At 31.0% G+C, this 14,219-nt stretch overlaps 1 protein-coding gene across 1 annotated transcript in view; it reads left to right on the top strand.

Moving 5' to 3' along the window:
* The window catches only part of LOC129219339 (neural cell adhesion molecule 1-like), a 197,851-nt gene that overhangs the window by 60,607 nt on the left and 123,025 nt on the right, over positions 1 to 14,219 (top strand). The window lies entirely within an intron of this gene.

Raw genomic sequence — 14,219 nt, 5'->3', positions numbered from 1 at the left:
TTTAATGAAATATTAGAATGGAACAAAACGAAGGGCCTATCAAATATTTTTAGTGACTAACAGAAAAGATAAAAAAAAAAAAAACCTGCGAAAATCTGCCACTGGTGAAATTTAAAAATATATTCTTGTGAGAATGTCTCTTCTACTTAGACTGGAATAAATGTTAGCTCCCATCAACTATATATTCGTATGAAATTTTAAAAGATATTTCATCTGGAGATTGCTCAAGCAGTCTTGATACTAAAAAACTTCGTCCTGTAGTACATTCCAGGTAGATAATGATTGCCGCCGTCTATTAAAGTTATACCTTTCAGCGAATCAGAGTGAAAATATGGTCGCGCTGTGTATTCGGTGTATATTGCTCTTTGAGCAATCTTTAGATGAAACATTTTGGCAAATTTCATACGAATATATTGCTTATGTGGGCTAAGATCTGTTCCAGTCAAAGTTGAAGGGACGTTCTCTAAGAAAAAATTTTTTAACTTCACTAGTGGTAAATTTTTGCTGGTATTGATGTCTTTTCCGATAATTACTAAAATGACTAGTGGGTCCTTTCGGTTTTCCGTTCAAATGTTACATCAAATGTCTCAAAGTAAGTTCATTTGCATACAGCAGACAAAATCAACCACTGAATGGGTTACTTTAGTTTTTAACTTAAAACGTCGAATCGCACCTCCTGCCACACCAGATGGTGTTGGTACCGTCACAACCGATAATAACCAAGTTAGCAGGTGGCTGCATTGTAAAAAAAATCCGGAAATGTTTCTGAGTATATCGTGCAGCTGTGGTTCATGAAAGTTTCAAAAACGTTTCTGAGTATTTCGGAATCCTCTTTCTGTAATGTCCAAAAACGTGTCTGAGTATTTCAGAATCCCTTTTCTGTAATTTTCAGAAAAGTTTCTGAGTATTTCAGAATCCCCTTTCTGTAATGTCCAGAAACGTGTCTGAGTATTTCGGAATCCTCTTTCTGTAATTTTCAGAAACGTTTCTGAGTATTTCGGAATCCTCTTTCCGTAATTCCCAGAAATGTTTCTGAGTATTCTGTGCAGCTGTGGTTCATGAAAGTTTCGAAAACGTTTCCGAGTATTTTGGAATTCTCCAAACAATTTTCAAAAACGTTTCCGAGAATTTCGGAATCATTTTTCCGTGATTTTTTCTAAAATATAATTCTTTATTATAGTATTGCATACCATATCAGTTTCAATTCTTTCATATCTAAGAGCAATAACACAAGCAATTTAAGCATTTTTAAAATTATATATTTTAAATTTCGTAAGTTCAAAAAAGAGCGATTTTTGGCAATTTTGGACATTTTTGGGACGATTGTGGAACCTAAAGATATTATCCTAGGAGACTAATATTTTCAGAGTACCCTATTGATGCTAAAGGGCAACTTTTGAGACCTCGGGCGTTTTGAAATTCGAAAATTTATTTTTTTCATTTCCCTTATGAACAAACATCCTGTGTTTTTAAACATGCTCTTTGGGCTGTTTCAAAAACCTAACCGATTTTTTTTTCAACATTAAAGGAATTTAATCGGAAAGTTAAGTAGGTTTTGAATATTAAAAAATTGCATTTGCAAAATGAAAAAAGTGTAAGAGCAAAATAATTTTTTTTTCTGCCATCGTAGTATTAACATCTATATGAAATGTTTCCAAAATAATTTAGTCATCTTGTTTCATACATATCTTTCCTAAAGATTTTTAAAGCATACGCCAATCAATTGTGTGAGAAACTGTTTTTCAACAAGAGTAAATGGAATCATATGCATTAAAAATACAAATATTGTCTAGTGAATAATGACAATAATTGACGATCTAGTTTCAACTTACGGAATTATTAATAGTTGTACATCAGCACTTAAGTCATGTTTTGCTCTTTACAAAAAAAATAATAAACTAATAAAAATAAACAATAACCTTGTTTTATTCGATCTGTATATACTGTAAATATTTATCAGGTGATTTATAATTTCATTTATCGTATAATGATTTATGTAAAGGGAAAAAAATCGACATACATGTTGAAAGAAGAAACTCTAATGTGCTCGTTTCCAAAATTTCAAAAGTATTTTTCCCCGTAAGAACATGCTTAAAAACATAGTATCTGACCATTTTTTAAATAATTTATTTAAGTTTAATATTTTTAAAAAAATACTTAAACCGTTGCGCTTTCATTGTTTACACTTCTGTCGTGTGACATCACAAATGATGAAATGCCATTCAATGTTGCCATTCACAGAACAAAATTACCTCAAAAATGATGAAACGATCAAAAAAAAAATTTATTGCTTATTTCAAAACAAAAACTATTCTGAACACAGGGGAAAAGTTTCAATGTTTTTGTTCAAATATTTAAAAAGTTATGAGTGGTTTTATGCCATGCTAACTATGTGTTCATAAGGGAAAAAAAAAACTTCAAATTGCTTTTTCTCGATGATGGTTTTTTGTGTTTTCATGTCATTAGAATCCCTAAGGATTTTTTTCTTTAAAAGATACAGCTTTAAAGTAATACATTTTGCAATTGGGATAACACATTTGACAAAACTGTGCATTGAATAAGCATTTTATAAACTACTCTAATGTTTAGAGCATGTTAAACCTTTAAAAACCAAATTTTAAAAAAAATGATTTTTTACATAATTAATCACCGAAAATTTTCAAATGAACTCATAAGCAAATGAATGCACAGATTTTTTAGAGATGATTATAGTGATCGTTTTGCAAAAAACTTTTTTAAATTAGTGCAAAAATAAAAAAGCCTTAGAAATTTTAAAAAGTTGAACTTTTCCTCAATTTTTTCAATTTTCAAAAAAAGTAGGCAATATTTTTAAATTTTGAAAGTAAATTATTGATTACGAAATACGTATGCATGTTATTGGTTTCAAAGAAATATAAAATTTATACAAATTAAAAGAAATTGCTTGAAAGGTACTGTGACTCCTTAATTCGCATCTTTATTCACGTGTCTTGGCAACGATATGGTTGATAGCAAGCGTAGAGTGCAATTTTAATTCGCTGCTTGATTATCATAACGTGGAAACGTAGTAATAAAGATGCGCCAAATTGCATCATTTGTGACATCATAAAGATCATTGTTTGAAAAATCGAACATTTTAAAAAATTAATTAAAAAAATAACTGTTCGGAAAATGAAAGTTTTTTTTTTTTTTTTTTTTTGGGTCCATGTAATTTTTTTTTTTTTTTTTGCTCATTCAATCCATTTCAATGACTAAAAGTATTACTTTTGACTGAAGGAAACTACCGCATTTAAGTAAATGAATAAATATTTTTATAAACCACCGCAACGAAAGAGCAGTAATACTACACGCATTGTTCCATTTGTCTAAATTTATTCGTCTCATATGTTATCTTCCGAATATTAAACTAGAATATTCTCTTTACCAGAGCATCTTACTATAATTGCGCCTAGAGCGTTTTCTCTTACAATAAAGCCGTGAATTTTAGAACATAACGTTTAAATTGTGTCATAAACGCATTCGTGAAATATTTTGTGGATTCAATTCGGTCTCATATAAAAAAGGTTAATGTACAATATTGCTCACATAAAGTTTTTATTTGATTTCAGCGAAATTATTTTCTATCCAAATTTTGTAGTTCAATCATAGCATACCTATTCCGAGTATGTAGACTACCAAAACGGTAAGTGTTCATGAATTGTAAGGAAAAAAAAATCAAGCCTTCGCATTTTTCCAAAGGTATTTTGTTAACCAACAAATAATAAAGACTTTCAGATTAAATAGCGCAATAAATGTCAAAGTAAATTACGGGTTATCAGGAAAAAGACGTGAATATTTATGGTAACACGAGACAATTTTCTTGTCGGAGTACAAGAGTTTAAAAAGTTGTGGTTAATACTATTAATTAAATTTTGAAGGTTTGCTTTAAAGGAATGTTGTCAAATATGTTTTAGCGCATAAAAAATAATTTTGCTTACGACCTAATTTTTTAATCTTTACCTGACACATTATTAAACGAGGAGAATAAAATTTCATTAAGTTTGAAGTTTTATGGAAACCATTTAAATATTTGGCAAGTTTATGTCAAAAATGAAAATTGATAAGAAACATTTTTCGTTCGAAAAGAACAAATGAGGCAAAATCATAAAAATTACTTATCGGATTTCTTAAAAATACTAATGCTTAACTTCCTAGTCTAAGGAATAAATTGTGAGATGTATAATGAATAATCCACATCAAAGATAAGAAAGGAAGATCACTAATATTGATGAAATTTCAAGCAAAGGTGCAACATACGGTGAAATCCCATTACAACGAACTTGAAGCGATCGCAAATTTTGGTTGTTACGGAGATCAAGCAATTTAATGGGGATTACATCGGGGCTAAAACTGTCTTTAATTGAAACGTATATTTCGTTGTATTAGTATTCGCTGTAACAAGATTTCACTGTACAGGCGTCCCTCGTATAACACGGTTAATTCGTTCCGTGTTGTATTGAAACCGTGCTATACGAGACATTTTTTATAAATGGTTTCTTTACTCAATTTTTTTTAATCTGATTAATCACGTACGTATCATAAATCATGTTAATGTGTACCGTGTTTTATCGAAATCACATTCCGTGTTACATCAAAACCATGTTATACGAGACCTTGAAATTTTGTAAATCAAGGATTGTGTACCGTGTTATATCGAAACCAATTCAAAATGTGCAAATTTTATAATAGATGAAATTTCGGCTCAATAGAACATATAAACGAAAACTGGCAACCAGAACATACAAAGACCCACTGATTTAAAAGTCAAAGTTGTAATAAACGATAAAACTTAATCATTTTACAAATTAAGGTATCCGACTGCGCTAAAATCGACATTTTCGATGAAATATTCGTAGTTGTTTTCATGATTTCATTTTGTAGTCCGATTCATTAGCTTTCCAAAACTGTCTTAGTTTTTACTCTACGTGAATTACAACTGGAGTTATAGCTGTATTATTACAGAGTCGTACACTGAATTCCAGACCGGAAGTTGCATTTAAATGCGTTTTCTGAAGAACGATATTTTTGAAGAAAGCTGTCTGCTGTAACAATGATATCTCAAAATGTTATTCGAGTATTGATCTGAAATTTTCTGAGATAGTTCTCTGTAATATGCTTGATGTTTTCCTCTAAAAGCTTAGCTGAATTTCATTATTAAGTAATATTTTCATGCGGATAAGTTTAAACAAATTTGTTTGCTTACGAAAAAATACCAGTAAAGGAACTTTGTTCGGCTATATTTCAATACTTTTTTTTTAAGTAATAAAACTTTTAGAGCAAAATACTCATCAATGTCATACAAATGTATTACTACAAGGGTTTGTGTGTGATTAGAACCAAATCTTGTCCATAGCTTTTAGCGTAAAACACGGTTTTTTGCTATTTTTCTTCAAGTTTGACCATTTTTTTTCAAAATAATATTTTAAAGCTTGTTTTTACATTTTTTTTTCATAGTTTTGAAGTATATGTAGTTAAAAAATAACTTTAAAAAAATGTCTAGATTATTTTTCAAAAAAATGCCTTACAAGAAGAAACTTATTCTATTTTTCTTTCTATACTAAGAACAAAACGCAAAGAAAAAATATCTGCGCTTTTCTGTAGCAATGAAATTCGTCTGACCAACAACAACAAAACAAAATTTAAAATAAAATAAATAAAATAATTCTATTTGTTTTATTTCATATTTTGTTTCGACTGCATTTTTCATTTATCGTTTGCCAAATTAAGCTTATGTTTAATCCAAATGTTATTTTCTTACAATGCATTGGAAACAAAATAATATTCACCTTTTTGCTTTCAGAACACTGATGAAAAAAATAAAGTGTATTTAAAAGTTGAAACTTAGTGTTATATGGGGAAACCAAACTTTTTATCCCCAAGACAATGTTTCGTTAAAGTTTCATAAAAACAAAGTAAAAACTCATGACAGTTGTTATTAGACATTTTTTAACAGTGTATTGAACAAAAATTGAATTCTTTCTTTTAAAATTCGAGTTACATCACGACCGTGAAGTACTAAATTCAAGTTTCGTACAGTGTGATATGGAAACCGTGTTATAATAATCGCAAATTTGGTACCGTGTAGTATCGAAACCGTGTTGTAGAAGTACCGTGTTATACGAGGGACGCCTGTATTTCATTTTGTGTTCCTTGACACATTGCCACGGTATTTGAAGCAGGTGGGCTTCTTTAATTGGAATTTCAAAATTGTAAGACCCTGTGGTAATGTTATGTGCATAAATTTTATTTGTCACACATTGTAACTCTTTTCACTGCATCAGTAGTGACCACTTCAAGTTTACTTTTGTACTTTGAAGAAATAAATTAACAATAATAAAATGATTTTTTGTTTGAACTTAATGTAACTATCATATTGAATCAATTTCATTCATCAGTTATTTGAATTTATAGTAAGTAATGTAAATACTTCGGATGGGAGAACGTCAGATGGCCACTACTGAAGTTTTCAGATTTTGAAGTAGCCACTTCTGGGTCAAATTTGAGGTTTGAGAAAAAATTCATAAAAATTTAACACATTGAAATTCTGGTATTTTTAGAATTTGAGAAGATATAGAAAGCGTTGGGCTATAAAACGCTCATTGAGTTTCAAGAGAGGTAATTAATATTGTAGATCCACAGTTTAAAAATATACGAGGCTTGTTTTTAAAGTAAGGTCCGTTTAAAAATAAAAAAAGAACGAGTATAGATAGAGCAAAGACATTTATTGCACAAAAATCTATCACCCTTACACTATTTTTCGACATTGCTCCAGTGATTTTCCAAGCATTTGTCATAGCGTGTACAGGTTTTTGTATACCTATTTATACAAATTTGTCGCCTGTATAGATGACCATGAGAACTCTTACAGGGCTTTGGCTGGGACGTTTTTGAACATCCTGTGGGTCTGCCCTCACCTCGCTCGCAGCAACTTTCATTTGTTTCGGCATCTAAAGTCTTTCCTATGTGGTCTGTGTCACAATAGCAATAATGAGCTCAGAGAACATGTTACCCCATGGTTGACTAAACAGGCGGCCGTTTTCTACGAATAGGTATACAAAAACCTGTACCACACTATGACAAATGCTTGGAAAATCACGGGGGCCGTGTCGAAAAGTAGCGTAAGGGTGGTAGATGTTTTTTGAAATAACTGTCTTTGCTTTATCTGTTCTCGTTCCTTTTTTTATTTCTAAACGGACCTTACTTTAAAAACGTCCCTCGTACTTCACTGTGGCCACTACAAGTGCGTTTGAAACCCGGCCACTACTGTTGTTTTACCTTTACTTTTATTTTGATTTTCTCTTCAAATTCATGTCTTTAACTAGACGCATTACAATTGCAATTCATATTATACACAAAGCAGAGTGGTTACCGTCACCCTCCTAGTTTGTGACCACTCTTGCTGCTGCTTGACGTGGACATTGAACTGTCTTTTAACCATTTCTATATGTTTTACTCGTATGAGTTAGATGAACTATTTTTTGAAAAGATTATTGTCACGCAAAATAAACAAACCAAGTTTCGAAAGTATTAATACATCACTACTGGAAAAACAAAGTTTTCCTTTCAGTGTCTTGTATTAATTTTAATTATCATACAAAAAATTTAATAGGCACACATGAAACATTGCACTTTAATAAATGAAGCAATTATGAAAAAATAAATTAATCTATAAGATAAGATAATGTAAAGCATTGAAATCTTAAGGTGTTTGTGTTTGTTTGTTTGTGCCGCACATGGTAGGGTCTAGAAGCATGAAATTTGATGCAGAGATGTAGCTGTTGCCAACGATGTGCATCTTCCCGCTCCATAACTTAAATAGATTTAGTTAGGTATTTCATGTTTTAGCCCTTTAAGAAAAATAATTCATATGTGTCCCTCTAGTTCACAATTTAAATACCTTGTTTTTATTTTTCCAGAAACCTCCATGTACAATAGAAATTGTTATTTCTATTGTCGCTAATTTTCTGCCAAGTTCCATTGAGAGAGAGAGAAACGATACTTGTGCTGGAGTTGTGAAATTTTTCGTGTCTTTTTTTTTTTTAATTTATTACAATCGAATCAAAATAATTTTTCCTTGGTTTTCGCTGCTATCACGTTTCATACTTACTTTTTTTGGTCCCTTTGTACGTAGAGTGGTATGCAATCAATATATTGTAAGATTAATAATAAATAAGAATCATTATTAAAAACATTGACTTTAATTCAAAAACCAAAATCTTATAATTATGTTTCATGTCTCGCGCGATTGGCAGTAACCGCGAGGCAATACATTTTTACTTGCATATATTACAACAAGGTGCAAATATTACGGTTCGGTGGTCAGTCGAACGTAGAACTCTCAGGATTCAGTTCCCAAGCAAGCTTATTACTTATTTTATCCACCCACTGAAGGCTGAGCCCATTGTGCCAAAGCCAGGAAATCGAGCCCACGCGTGCTGCGTATTATCTCTACTACTAACGCTCTGTTTAACGACGGCTTTTCACGATTCCAGATGGCCCACTATAGTGTTACAAGCCTTCTATTTAAGGACGATTTCTACTTAAGGTCGATTTTTTGTGGTCCCTTGAAAGTCGTTAAGCAGAGAGTCAACTGTATATATAATTCAAATTACATTAAAAACTTGATTTTCAACCCACTCTCATGTTCATAATTCATTTTTGCAGTACTTTGGGCTTAAAAATTAAGGTAATGTGCATATAGAATATTAAATATATCAATTTTAATTGCATTCTCTCCACCGACGAGCCTTTTTATAGAGAGCTTTCATAAAATTGAAGCGATGACAAATTTAATGGCGTTGACAAATGTTGCGGAGATAAAACTTAATTTTTATGTAATAAATATCTCTCATCTCTTTTCACTCGAAATTAACGGTATACTTTCAAGTCATTTTGTTTTGAAACAGAGCTAATTCTTTTCAGTCAGCTAAATATTTCTCGCTGAAGCATAAATTGTTCAGAGTTTTGCTTCTCTTTTTAAATCATCATGTCTTTCAAAGTCCTGGCAGAAAGTCGGTAGGTAATTACAGCCACAAACAATTAAACATTGCACATAATTCTATCAACCGCTGTCATTTTCAGGGATTAACTAATTTATGTTGTCAATAAGAAGTTCACCTCGAAAATGGTATTTTTGCACCTACACCGTGTTACGTCAGAATTGTTTTACATCTTTGTTTTTCTCACGAGTGCACAATATCAGACACATTGTTTCGTTTATTCGCGTGTCAATTTAATCAGCTGCATTTGGCAATTCGTTTTGATGGTGCCCAAAAAATGATATATTACCAAAACCGGTCGTTAAGGTAATTTGTCGAGAAACTTATTTCCTAACTGTTATTGCAACTCCTAGCAGTAGGATGGTTTAAACTTTTAGGAAATGGAGAAATTTTTGGAGTAAATATTTAAAAGTAAAGAGAGAAGCTGGTTACATAAGTTGCATTTTCTCAACTTTTAGTTGTTTCTAATAGATGCGAAAATAGTGTGCCTTAATTTTAGATGTATTTATAAACCGATTACTTTAGTTAAACGAAACCTTTTACTGTTCTGCGACAGCAGTACACTTGAAAATTACCTTGACATGTATTTGTAAACCGATTACTTTAGTTAAATGAGATAGTATTACTGTTCGTGGTTACGTCGATTTAGATTTTTTTTTCAAACCTTTGTTTTTGTCACAAATGCAAAATAATACATTCATTGTTTCATCTATTTGCATGTCATTTTAATCAGTTTCATTTGACGATTTGTCTTGATGGTGTCCAAAAAAGTGATACATCATCAAAATATTTTGTTAAGGTAATTTTCAAGTGTACTGCTGTCGCAGAACAGTAAAAAGTTTTATTTATAGGTGTGAAATTTAATAGATGAGGAACATTTTGGGACATATTTTTAATTATAAAATGGAAACGCAAAACAGTATAAGTTTCGTTTACCTAAATTTTAACTGTTAGTCCATTGTTTAGTATAGTTTTGCCACTGATAAAACAACGGCAGTGAAACTAACATGTGCGTCAATCAAAAAAAGTTTTAATTTATGTTGCAACAATTGTATGCCTATCAAATATAAGTTCCTGTAGCTACTTCAAAAAAAAAAAAAAAAAAAAAACTTACCTCCAATTTGTTTTTTTTTTTTTTTTTTTGCTGCAAAAGTAACATAACAAGAATAAATTAAAAAATAAAAGCATTATAAAAGATTTTGCTCTTCATGAATGTTTAAAATAAAAATAATTACCAAATTTTGAATTAAAAGGTATTTGAAAGTTGAATTATAATATGTGTCTCATCGGTTCGTCAGAAATCCTTCCCCCAAAAAATATTTGGGAGGGAATCAGAGAAAAGTATTTAGTTTCGGAATATCGCGTCCTGGGCACCGCATTCCATTTTTTCAGAGTACTTGATTTTATTTCTTTTTAATTAAACAGCCTTTAATAATTTATCATTACGTTTCTCCAACACCATCTGTCCAAATACTGATCAAACTGGCGGGTTTTCTCTAAACATACTTTAACGAAACTACTTTTCGACGTAGCACATGTAGTGCTACTTATTTGTATTTACTTTACTTGTTTTATTATTTATTAAAATACTAAACAAGTTATATTATTTAACTTATTTGTAGTGTTGATTGTGAGCATTTTAAGAATTCAAAGGTGCAGTGTTGTAGTGGGTAGGCTGTTTATAGAGGCGGTTAACACATAATTTTTAATATTAATTTCCTTAAATGGAAAAAAAGGGAAAAGAATCAAAGTATAAATTTAGACATTTTGGACGTATTTTTAAGCGTTAGGTGAGGCACGTTACTATTAAAAGAAACATTTCAGCGATTTATAAAAATACTAAAAATATGGGGTTTAAAAATGATTTACTATTAACATACAACTAGGGTAGTCTGACCCAATAAATAAACACTTAAGGAAACTATTACATCTAAAAAGAAGTACACTATTGGTAAGAAACTAGCATTTTGAACACGAAATTATTATTTTTATGAGTAAAAATATTTTTTACAAATATCTGGAGGAACTTTTATGGACGTGCTTCAGGGGGTTTTTTTTGGGGGGGGGGGGTAATGAAAAATCCCTACGAAGCCTAGTAAATGATCACGTATAATCAGTGGATAAACATAAATGTCCTCGTCATTCTAATTTTGGAAATATTTAGAAGGCATTTACTGTTGCCTGGTTATCTTTGAAAAACTTTTTTAATATGAATTAGGAAAAATAATATGGACTCATTTTTACCAGGATGTTCATTCACTAATCAGAGAAATTCATATTTTCTTCAATCTTATTTCAACTTGGAAGAAATTTTGAGCTAGTAGTTGTAATTAGTGTAGTAATCACAAGTTTGCAGGTCGAATGATTTAAATGAATTACCCTGTAACAGGAAACATGTAGTCTCGCAGACCACTCAAAAGTTTATCCTACCACCCTTATTTCATTTTCAGTCTGGTTGAATGGTTTTTGCAAATAGCTTCTTGTTTTGTGACTTTTACCATTTCCCTTGCTTATCAGTATCTTTTGGCAAGTGCATCTGGTTTTAATTTCAATGTATTCTATAGAAACGGTCTGTGAGACTGCACCTCCTCTTCACTATTACAGCTATCGGTAGTAGTAGAAATGCCTCTTAACGTCAGGATAACTAATAGGACGTGAATAGGCTAATTTATCTTATTCATGTCATATATTAAACAACTAAAATAAAAGCTTCAATTCATAATAGATTCCTCTTTATTACTAGTAGTAAATTATTTTTTTCAGCATATTATTTCTCCCGAAATATCTTAAGGCTCTAGTTAAATTTTCTCGGGAAATGTATATTTCAATTAAAAATTCAAAAATATTTTTTCGTGCTTATAAAAGAGACAAGAACATTTAAATAATATTACAGGAACGGATCTTAATTACAAGATTTTTTTTAAAGATTGAAAGTAGAGCGATCTCCGAGACCCCTCGTCCCCTGTTATGTCTTACTTTTTAACGTCCCCTGTTACGGATTAAATTTTCCAAATTTTAATATTTCAGGTTAATTCATGTTCCATCTCAAAAACGACAATTAATTGATGTATTAACAAATGTTTGAGGAACAATTATGATAAAATAACATCATCTGTTTACTAGCATATATTTGTTAATATGAATTTTGTAATATCCAATCATATTTTACATCCTGGCACAGTTTGTCGTGAAATCTAACGAATAAATTCGATTCACAAAGAAGATAACTTATATTTTTTAAGATAAAACATTATTCCTTTTTTACTACAAAATGGAAAAAATTACACATAAAAATATCATCAAATATTTACGAACTTTTCATAAATTTCCATTACATCTTCTCCTCCCCTCATCCCATTCGGAAACTAACTACCAAAGTTCCACTCACCCATTTCAGTTCTTTGTTCTCCATTTTGCATTTACTGTCTTTTGAAACTGTCATTACTTCCGGATTTCTCTTTACAAACTAAAAGCTCCCAGATACACCCGTGTACCTAAATCACATTTTCTTCCTCGTGTCCCACAGCAGTCTTAAAGCGGGGAGCAATAAAGCACCTAAGAAGAAATCCCCGATGCACTCAACCCATCAACTCGGCTTAAATTTGCAAGTAACTGACAAATGATCCCAGTGCTAGACACATTTACTTTTTCAGCCTCAATCTCTTCGTCAGATATTTATATTTTCGTCGGATATTTATTTTTTTTCTCTCTATTCGTTCTCCGAGCGTGTAAGTACTGTAAGAGGGGAAAGTACTTGGAGAAAAATAGGGAAAGAGAAAAAATGTGTCAGGATCAAGGGGAATTGGTTGGAAATTTTGCATCAGAAATGTCACTAGAGACTGTTAACCTATCAATATGTTACGGCTCATGCCCGTTCGCTTCTTTCTTTGAAAAGAATTATTCACTGGAAGGTGGTAATAAAAGTTCAGTAATGATAATTTAAAAATCTGATATATGTTGCTCGTTGTGATATAATAGACGTAGTGTTGAAAGAAGAGATTTAAAAAGTAAAACACCTGTTTTTCTTTAATTTTAATGACAAGATTTGTTTTCTCGACGTTGCTTTAAAATTTGTTACTATTTTAAGTATGATTTCATGGATAATTGCAAGATACATTACGCTTACCTCATCTCAATAAATTGCTAGATGATATGAACTAAGTTGCAATTAGTCATTATTACTAACAATAATTAGTGTTTTAATCTTACATTATTAATTATGTAAGCATATTTTAAACGGATTTGATAAATTTTATACTAAGACGACAGGGCTAGTTTCAGAGTGTCAAGAAAAATTAAGAAATTTAACAATTACCTTAACTGTTGAAACATAAACAAATGATCCCTGACTAATATTTCACAGATGTCCACACAAAACTAAGCCGGCTGCATTTAGTAGATTTCGCATAAAACCATTATCACCTCAGTTATTTTTGAACTGACTCACTTTTCTTTTGGTAATCAGTAGGTAGAAAAATACAAAATTTGACTATAATGATGCTTTTTTCCCCTTGCCATAAAGAATTTCCCTGTTGTCGTTTGAAAATAGCTGCAATGAGCCAAGCCTGTTTTTTGATCAATGTAAATCGGCTCTAAAAGAGGAACATGGAGTTTCGAATTCCTTGAACATAGTTGGAAAAAGTTGTACCGATAAGCAAGTCATGTTTTAGTCGGGACTAGAACTAGTCTAGTCGTGCCTGGACACCTGGCGTTGCCCTTCGCTATTGGGTAGGGTTAAACTTATGAAAATATGTTTTTTTACTTTTTATATTGAGTATTTTTTGTGGTTTATTAGTTTTTATTATGTTGTTTATAGAAAAGTTTGATTCTTTACCAGGCTTCTTAAAGTGTTTTTTGCGCATAATATTTTCAAATTATATTATTACGCATAAAAATGTACATGAAATGGTACACTAAGGATGTTTATGCTACATTAACAATTTATGTGCTAAAACGTCTTTTACAAAAGTATGAGTAGTTTTTCATCACTATCAAAAAACTGCTTTTGAGTGAACTTTTATATAATACATTGCGATTTTAAAAAATGCCTCCAAGCTAAAGCGTATTTATGTTACTTCGTTAAGTCACGATTTATATTACAAAATATCAAGTTAAGCTTTGTGTGTTTTGAAACATTTTGGACTTTACTTTGTACAGTTGTTAAAATCCATTAGGTTACCTTTTCTTCTCTAACTAGTCATT

This window comes from Uloborus diversus, chromosome 1 (genome assembly GCF_026930045.1).
Source record: "Uloborus diversus isolate 005 chromosome 1, Udiv.v.3.1, whole genome shotgun sequence".
NCBI lineage: Eukaryota > Metazoa > Arthropoda > Arachnida > Araneae > Uloboridae > Uloborus > Uloborus diversus.
This window is presented reverse-complemented; position numbering and strand designations above follow the sequence as displayed.